General features: G+C 33.5%; 1 long non-coding RNA gene and 1 pseudogene across 1 annotated transcript; both read right to left on the reverse strand.

Annotated features, from left to right (window-relative positions):
* Positions 1–1,798: 1,798 nt before the first annotated feature.
* LOC100807060 (mitochondrial inner membrane protease subunit 1-like) lies at positions 1,799–3,982 on the reverse strand (annotated as a pseudogene).
* On the reverse strand, positions 1,799–5,790 carry LOC121173315 (uncharacterized). The gene is made up of 2 exons (XR_005887915.1): positions 5,760–5,790; positions 1,799–2,084 (listed from the first exon to the last, which is right to left on the reverse strand). It is a non-coding gene; the product is annotated as an uncharacterized lncRNA (long non-coding RNA).
* Positions 5,791–9,725: the final 3,935 nt, after the last annotated feature.

Raw genomic sequence — 9,725 nt, forward strand, 5'->3', positions numbered from 1 at the left:
CGTTCAAAGTAGTTTAAAACTGTGTAGTTCAGTTCGTTCAAACTATTTGAGTTCTTTAGCAGTTCAGTTCAATTAATCTATTTTGTCCACTCCTAAGACTACTTTTATGACAAAGAAGAGTAATGATATTTTCTCCTTATGAAACAAATCATTTTTTCCACCAAGTTCAAAGTGACATATGTAACTTATTTACTTTAAAATATTAATTTATTTTAACTTTTAAAGTTGTTGTTTTTTCAAACTTACCTCTTTCATCCACTAGAGTGGAAACCAAAAAGACATTTTTATATTTTATTTTCTCTCAAAATATTCAGTGTGAACAAATTTATTAAACATGTTGAAAAAAAGAGTGTGAACTAATTTTAGAGAGATGATAAATAAAAAGAAAGAATAAATTATGTTTTTCATTCTTTAACTTGTACAAATTTATTGTTTTCATCCTTGAATTTTTTGAAAATTGGTTTTAGTTCTAAAACTTTTATTTTATCCATGATATTCATCTATTAAGACGTCAAGTGATGACTTAACACTTGTTTTATTATCATTTTATTTTATTTTGTTTTCTAATGATTTACTTTATATTTTTCTCTTTTTTTCTTTATATTCAAGTTTTGTCCTTCCTACTTCTTCTCCCTTATCAACAATTCTTCCCCAAGACAACCCTGCCGTTACTACTACCCTTTCTCCTCCCCTCTCCTCTACAATCGTGGTCGTGGCTGCTTCACTAAAAACACTCCCTCAACATGACAAGCTTTTTGAGAGTTATTACTAATGTCATGTCTCCCTTATTGTTAACGTCGTCCTCATCTTTGCTTCCTACCTCATGAAACTCGTTTTTTTTTTTATCTTTCTCTTTAATTTCTCCCACTTTCCACCAAAATGGTAGGGATCTGGAGCAAGTTTAGTTTTTGTAGTTTGTTCTTCTAGGTTGTTGGCAACAACAGGTAGCAAGTGCCCTCCATGATTTTGGTGACAACGAGGTTTTGAATATTGGGTTTTTTGTGTGCAAGGAATTGTCGTGTTGCTATCGTAATTCAATTGTGATGAATCCCATGAATCATATGACCGTGATAGGGAACTTGTGAGAGGTGGTTGAGGGATCAAATGGGTTTGAAAACAGAAATTGTGAGTTCTATTTCGTGATAATGATGAAGGTTGACGACGGTTTAAAGATCTGCTTAGGATTTAAAGATTCACTATCCATGGTCATGGGTTTGACTTTACCCACTAAAAATTAAATTTTTGTTAAATTTGAAGAATGAAACTTCCCTCCGTTTCCATTAAATTTGAAGAATGAAGCTTAACTCCAAGTTTGTTGACCTAATTTGTATTTCCATCTTAATTTGAAATTGTGCATATGATGAATTTGGATTTAGGCTAATAAGTTTTGTGCTTGAATTTAAAATTGGAATATAGCAATCTTTGACGGTTTTTAATGCAAGAATATGTTTAATAATTTTTAAATCAATTATTCATGTAATTTATGGCAATTTTAGTGGCTAGTAAACCTAATAAAATAAAATAAAATAAAAATCAAATAAAATAGTCATGTCACCAATTAGCATCTAAAATAGTAAAAATGAAAAAAACCATGGATAAAATAAAAGTTGAAGGACTAAGATCAATTTCAAAAGGGTCAAGGATGAAAACTAAAAATTTGAAAAAGATAAAGGACAAAAACATAGTTTGCACTAAAGAAAAATTTATATGAACCAAAATCAAAACATGATCATCTTAGAGGAACTAAAAGCATATTTATATTTATGCCTACCAGCATATATAAGAAAAGAGCAATGGGTGAAAGTGTCCAACCATCAAACCAGCATTTCATATATCAGCAATGCAATGGGCCTTTATAGTCGAAGACCCTTCTTCAAAAGGCCGAAGGTTTTCAATAGGGATTACATAAATTCTTCCATCAAAGCCAATTGAACAACCATACTAGATATATTAAGGATGTGCTCAAACAACAGAAAATTCTATGTTCCATTTCTAATATCTGAGTAGATTCTTATGATCATCTACTACTTGTCATTTACTTCATGCATAGAAGATAAACTGCTTCGTCAAAAAAAAAAAAAAAACTGCACTTATAACAAAATGTGGCAATTTCAATCTTTGGTGAGCAAAGTGCACCAGTCTAGGGAATTAACTACAGATAGGTAGGGTTTTGCCTTTCAAAATTAAACATACAAAGCCATGCTGCAAAAGATTGTAGCTTCCAGAAAGAATGCTTTGCTTCGGATCATTTATTCCAGAAAGGTCCAAATTTTTTAAGTGGCGTTACCTACATCCAAAAATTAAAAGATCAGGGGAAGTTCACAGAAGAAAAAAGGAAGCAGAGGCTTGTGTGGTGAGTCATCATATCATACACAAACTTACCCTCCAGAACATCTTGCCATCAATAAGGTCATAAGGAACAGGACCAAATTTTCTTGAATCATTGCGGTTATACTTGTTATCTCCCTCCAACCCAAACGGCACCCTTTGGCACCTATAGAGGGAAGCCATACTTAGACAATGAAATCTCCCAAACACATTCAGCAATGGAAAAAATTAATTATTGTCAAAATTCTCTAGACCAAAGGCCATCAAATATCAAGCCAATTTCTTAATGTGAAGAAGCAAGGATGCCAGATAACAGTCATCCCAAAAATAACAAACGAAATACTAGCAAAGCAAAACCCATACTCAAAATGATCACAAAAAATGAGAATTTAATTTTCATAAGAAATTGACCATACCACAATCGTCTTAGACTTATCACCGTTATCAGGAGAGGAAATGCGTGTAAAACTATCACCCTCATATTCATAGGTCTCAGGATTGGAAATGTATGTAACGCTATCACCCTCCAATCCAACCACACGTTTGGTCATAAAGTGCCTAGGGTGTTGAGGATTGAGCAAGACTACAATATCTCCACAAGCAACTTTACCAAAACGGGGTGAGATCTTTTCCATTAAGAACACACCTGTTTTCAAATCGATTGAATGAAGCATGCTAGGACCTTAGGTCTGCAGCAGCACTAGAAGTGGTTACTTGATAAAATAGAATTTAAGACAGGTTGACATAGAAATCATGCTTACCACATCAGGGGCGATCAGATAGGTTTTGGTAACGTGTATAAAACAGTAGAACTTAGAAAACCTCCATCCTGCTTTAATAATAGGCTCAAATGCCTCCAGGTTTCTCAATATCATCACTGCCGTTTTCCTCTGCAGATACAAATCCTAAGTGGAAAAGAAAACAAGTGCTCTGATCACCATTAGCAAACCAAAAACATGTCAGATGTGAGTGTTAGTATGAAGAAGGAGGAATAGCAAGGGTTTTGCAGAAGATGAAGTGTGGGTCAGAGATAACAGTGGTGTAGGTGGATCAAATGGTGTCAGATGACTAAGATGATGGGAGAAAAGAAAATTGAGAAAAAGAATAAAAAATAAAAAAAGCATGTATGTTTATTGTTAGCTCATTATATAACACAGAAGCAGCACTATCACATTATTTTCTACCTGACAAACCAAATTCAACTTTTTCTCAATTTTTATGGCAATGTATCAATCAAACAGCATCAAGAAAGAAGTTATATTTTACACCTTTTCCAAATTCCAATCAGACACAAGCAACATATCCTAGTACAGGGAACTTTCAATTTACAAATGAGCATAGAAAATTATAAACCAAGTGACTTGACACAGATCAATTCATGCTAGACAGTGAAAATCCCTAATTGGAAAGCAAAACCACAGACAAAAACAAATTCTTGTGATCCAAAACCATTCATCAAAGATCGATTAAGCTACAAGTATTTACAGGTCACAAAGCTCAGCATTCACAGATAAAATCCAACAAAGAACCTCTCTGTGTGTTCGTCGTGTGCACGTGTCCACGATTGAGAACATACATCAAACACAGTCTGCAATCTAAATCAAACAACCAATTTACACAGCAAACAAAGTGATTATTACCAATAAAATCACGAATAAACATCCAAATTGTCCCCAAAGAACAACAGACATAAGCAGCGTGAGTTCTTCTTAGTTAGGGCTTGCATATATAGCTAATTAATACATTGTTATGAAAAAAATTAATATATGCAAATGAATATTGCATAGATAAATCTCAAATTGCAAATTTGATTGCGAGGGGACTTACTAAATAATCACCACAGGGCTGTGGTTCAATGTGTCAACATCAGGAATATGTGATAATGTACGTTTGTTCTCTTGGTCAGCAAACTTGCGTCAAAAGATGCACAAGTTACACGTTCCCAAGGGTGCTTGTAGACGTGATCCTGTGTATATGCTTTCACCATTATGTTATTTCTTCACTCAATTAAGTCAACACACCACACAAAAGTTTTGATTTAGGGTTTAGCCGCTAATAAAGGAGGAATTTCACTCGAGCAATTGAATCTGACATGGGAAATGAATAATTAATTCATCAAGCTTGTTCAAATCAGAAGTTAATATCAAAGAAATTAAAGTAACAAGTTAAAGAATCAAGTCCAGGAAAAAAAGGAACGAATTAGCTACAAAAGATAAAATTATCGAGAGGTAGATCCTAAAGAAACGTGACTATGCGTTGAAAGTAGCTACCGCAGAAATTGAATTCACATAATCAATCGACAATGCACTAATAATAGATATGAGCTATATAAGAAGAAAAAAAATACCGAATGTAGGAATATAGTTGAAAATTAATGTGATCAATGATTAGTATAAAGCTAATAATGATTAGTATAAGTGGTAGTGATTTGTGTTTCTTAATTAAATAAAATTGAAAAGAGGAATTGTGAAATCTATTTCGTGTTAATGATGAAGGTTGAGGGTGATTTAAAGATCTGCTTAAGATTTAAAGATTCATTGTCTATGGTCATGGGTTTGACTTTATCCACTAAAAATTAAATCTTCCTTAAATTTGAAGAATGAAGCTTATCTCCGTTTCCATGGAATTTGAAGAATGAAGTTTAACTCTAAGTTTGTAGACCTAATTTGTGTTTCCATCTTAATTTGAAATTGTGCATATGATGAATTTGGATTTAGGTTAATAATTTTTGTGCTTGAATTTAAAATTGAAATATAGCAATCTTTGATGGTTTTTAATACAAGAATATGTTTAAGACTTTTTAAATAAATTATTCATGTAATTTATGACAATTTTTAGTGGCTAGAAAACATAATAAAATAAAATAATAATCAAAGAAAATGGTCATGTCATCAATTAGCATCTAAAATAGACAAAAATAAAGAAAATCATGATCGAAACAAAAGTCGAAGGACTAAGATCAGGGACCATAATTAGAAATTTGAAGAAGATAACGGATGAAAACATATTTTGTTTTAAAGAAAAATTTATATGAACCAAAATCAAAACATGATCATCTTAGAGGTCCTAAAAGCATATTTATATTTATGCCTACCAGTATATATAAGAAAAGAGCAATGGATGAAAGTGTCCAACCATCAAACCAGCATTTCATATATCAGCAAACCAGCATTTCATATATCAACAATGCAATGGGCCTTTATAGTCGAAGACCCTTCTTCAAAAGGCCGAAGGTTTTCAATAGGGATTACATAAATTCTTCCATCAAAGCCAATTGAACAACCATACTAGATATATTAATTAAGGATGTGCTCAAAGAACAGAAAATTCTATGTTCCATTTCTAATATCTGAGTAGATTCTTATGATCATCTACTACTTGTCATTTACTTTATACATAAAAGATAAACTGCTTCGTCAAAAAAAAGAAACAAAAACAAAACTGCCCTTATTATAACAAAATGTGGCAATTTCAATCTTTGGTGAGCAAAGTGCACCAATCTAGGGAATTAAGTACAGATAGGTAGGGTTTTTGCCTTTCAAAACTGCCATTATTTTTTTTTCTTTTTATGATGCAGTTACTTATTTATTTTTTATTTGATACCATCATATTTTCTGCTTCCCCTGTTCTTCATTCATACCAAACAAACTAATCAAAAAAACCAAATCTAGGACGTGAAGAGTTAAAATCACATAAATTATGGTCCATTATACCAAGTACACAACACGAGTACAATTGCAATATGCAAGCTAAAAGAGTAATGTTATATTTTTTCATATAAAAATCTTCCTATTAATGGACCATTTTTAAACTTGAGTTTCTCAACTCACTAGGTTTAAAATTGAGTTTTCAATGTTCTTAATCCATTTTTGTGTAAAAGCATTGTTTGGTGGGTTTTCTGTTGACGTACCTAGATTGATTATTTAAGACCTAGATGGATCATTGATGCTAGTCCTAATGATACTGAGAAGTTTACAAGACATACCTAAGACAATACTTTTTGTTCTTTAATATTCAATTTTGAGCCTTGACTTCTTAACATCTTTCTTCTATTAATTTTTGGCTTTGGTTTGAATTATGTTGAGAATGTCTTAATTGTTGGCTTTGTCTTCATCAAAATTCACCATTAGAATTTTGAATAAATAATCAATTTCGTCCTTATTTTTATAGTTATTTTACAAATTAATTTTTATCTTATTGAAATGTAAAAAATAGTTATTTTCTTTAGATTTACAAATAAGTCTCTAAAAAAAATTCAATTTTGATTATTAGTCATGCATCAATATGACAAGTCTCATGTAAGCAAACTCATGTGTTGATGTAAACAAACGCGTGTAAGAAGTCTTTGTACTGAATTGAAAGCCCCTTTTCTTTTACATCTCTTCTCTCTCCCCCACTTCTTCTATCTGCCCCCACCGTGTACCACCATATCTCCACCGCACGCAACCGCGCCGTGTTGCCGCCACCACCTATCCACTATGCTGCTGCCACTGACCAAGGCTTCTGCATTTCCATCCATCTCCGCACTGGTTTCTGAGACCAACGAACTGAGGAGAACGCGTGGTGTGAAGGTCGCAGCGACGATCCTCGAAGACGGCGAGCACTGAGACTTGTTGGTGCGGAGAAGCCGTGGAAAACTCTATTTATTGAGTCATTTATTTTGTTAGACAGGAGATCGAAAGACAAAAATCCTAACAACATGGAGGTGCCGTGATTGGCTCCTGGAGGAAGCGGAGGAAGCGGAGAAGGCGTGACAGTGAGGGTTTTGCAAGTGCGAACGTGATGATGATGTCGAGGCTCCCTATGAGTGTAGCGGAGAGGTTTGTTGCAAGCTTGAGTGCAGCGGCATCGAGATTCCCTCCGGGCGTGAACACGATGGCGTTGAGGCTCCTGCAAGCGCGGCGGCTAAATGTCGTGCCGTCGTTTCGCTACTGAGAAACGAATAGATATTTTTTTTATTTGTTCGATTTGGATTTGTTTTCTGAATCTGATTAGTTCTCCAATTTTTTTTATCTGCTATATAATTTTTTTTTGGATCTGCCATGGTTTGTTCTTTGGGGTCTGCTATGTAATTGATTTTCGGGTCCTCTTTTTTTTTGGATCCTCTGTGTAATTGATTTTCACTTCTGCCAATGTTGTTCTTTTGGATCCACTTTTTTGGTCTGCTTTATAGTGCATTGTTTTTAAACTGCCATTGTTGTTCTTAAAATTAGAAGAATGCATTTGAAGAAGGTTGTTCTTTGGTAGTGGAGGAAGAATTGCAGTGGTCTGCCGGTATCCTGCATGTTTGGAAGCGGTGGAGGTGTTGCTGTTGACGGCGACCATGTCGACGGAAGTTGGAAGAATGAAATGAGGGAGGAATACCTAAACTTTAGTGTCACGTTGGTAACAATACAATACATCTCACTAATGTGTTATTTTCAAATTTAACAATAAGAATTATTTTACAACATTTATAAATTATAAAGATAGAGATTATTTTTTATATTTTAATAGAATAGAGACTAATTTGCAAATGACCAGATGCCTAGAATTTCCTTGGATAATCTTCTTGAGTGTTGGGATGTTCTACAGTTAGGGAGTCATTTTTTTTTTGTTTCTTTTTTATGCTTACACCCGTGATAGTGCTTCCGGGGCGTTTAAGTGCTACTCTAAAGCCCAGGTGAAATTTGTTGCAGCTGATGCTTTTGGGCCTTCCTCGTATGATTGACCTCCTGCTCTCACATTTGTATTCTATCACATGGACGTTTCATTTTCACAGGGATAACGAGAGCTAACAAAGAATCTAATTAATGATGAATCAAGTCCTTAAAATTTTAAGGTGTGTTTTCTCTTTTATGTTCTATCGTACCTTGGACATCAAGTACAACATTTCTTTGCCATATTTTTTCATGGGTGGATTTTTAACTTGTTATTGGTGAATTGTTATCTATGGTATAATAATAATAATAATACAAAAACAATTAATGTAAACCATAACAAATAATATAATAGAATAATGGTTGTATCACTATCCGTTCTCTCACTTTTTGCGTGGATGACTCTGCTCTGCTATCCTAGATTGACAATTATACTTCTAGCATTCGGAATCAATGTTATGAATGATTAGGAATACTAAGGAAGCTGCCCATAGAAGACCTCTAACCTAGCCCAGCATGGTAGAGTAACTTAATTGGTAGGTATCCTCACTGGTCACTGTTTATTTATCATCATCATTGTTGTTTTGATCATTTCATAATCATAATCAATCTAAAACAGATCCAAAATTCCTTTCAATTAACCACACGCACTAAAATCTTAACTATAGTTGACTACTTCTTGTAGGTGCGGGTGCGTATGACACTATAGAGAAGAGTAGGTGCTTCAACTCTATAATAGTAGCACTTATGTTGAGCTGCAAGTGCAAAAGGTACGGTCATTGCCTTTAAGATCTGAAATCTCATACCTTCTTGAATGCGGTTTAAACAATGTTATGTTGTTTTCCATATTCAAAATTATTTAAATTAATTTAATTTCACATAATTAACGTAGAATGAGAAAAATAAGTCCCCAGCTGGGTAAATAATTAAAATAAATTTTGATCAATGTGTTTTTGATTGAAAGTAAATTAATGATGGTAATCTTTATAAACACAAGCAAATTAGTATATTTTCAGTTGAAAATTAATTTATCAACATATACTTGATGTTTTTTTATTAATAATACAAATATATCGAAGTAGAAGCCGACGTGCCGTTGACAGTGAGACCCAGATCGGATCTTACTTTATTTTTAATCAAGAAATTCATACTGTCCGTTTGTGACTAATTTATCAAATTTAATGTGTTCCATCATATAATAGCTAGCCGGCTAGAGCTCCACATGGCACTAATCCCTCTTTTGACATATATATACTAGCAAATTATTAAATTCCTTTTTTCGTTTGCAACACTAAGCATCGTTCGAACACAAGAAATAGAATCTACAAAAGTGGAACAAGGTAGTGTGAGGGAATTAGATAGGAACATTAATTAGAAGGGTAACATTATAATTAATTGTTATTATTAGAAGCATTAGAGATTAGAGAATATGGCAATTAGTGTTATGAAGCAGGGCAACATGATAGGGCGTATGGAACGAGATGAGGACCTAACTCTATTCAGGGAATTGAGGAAGCACCAGAATGAACGTGTCTCTAGTCTCTTCTATTGTGTTAATTCTGAAGAGTTCGAATGTGGCACTAATACTCATAGTGGTAGGTTACTTACTCATGAATCATAGGCTTTCTTAGATTTGGTATTAATTACAATCGTGTGTTTATGTTTTGCTTAATAGAGATTTCACATGAGTTTAAAGTCTTTCGGCTTTTAATTAGCTAGGATTATTTTAAATCCTCCTACAGTATTTATTTGTCAACT

Source organism: Glycine max, chromosome 13, assembly GCF_000004515.6.
Source record: "Glycine max cultivar Williams 82 chromosome 13, Glycine_max_v4.0, whole genome shotgun sequence".
Classification (NCBI taxonomy): domain Eukaryota; kingdom Viridiplantae; phylum Streptophyta; class Magnoliopsida; order Fabales; family Fabaceae; genus Glycine; species Glycine max.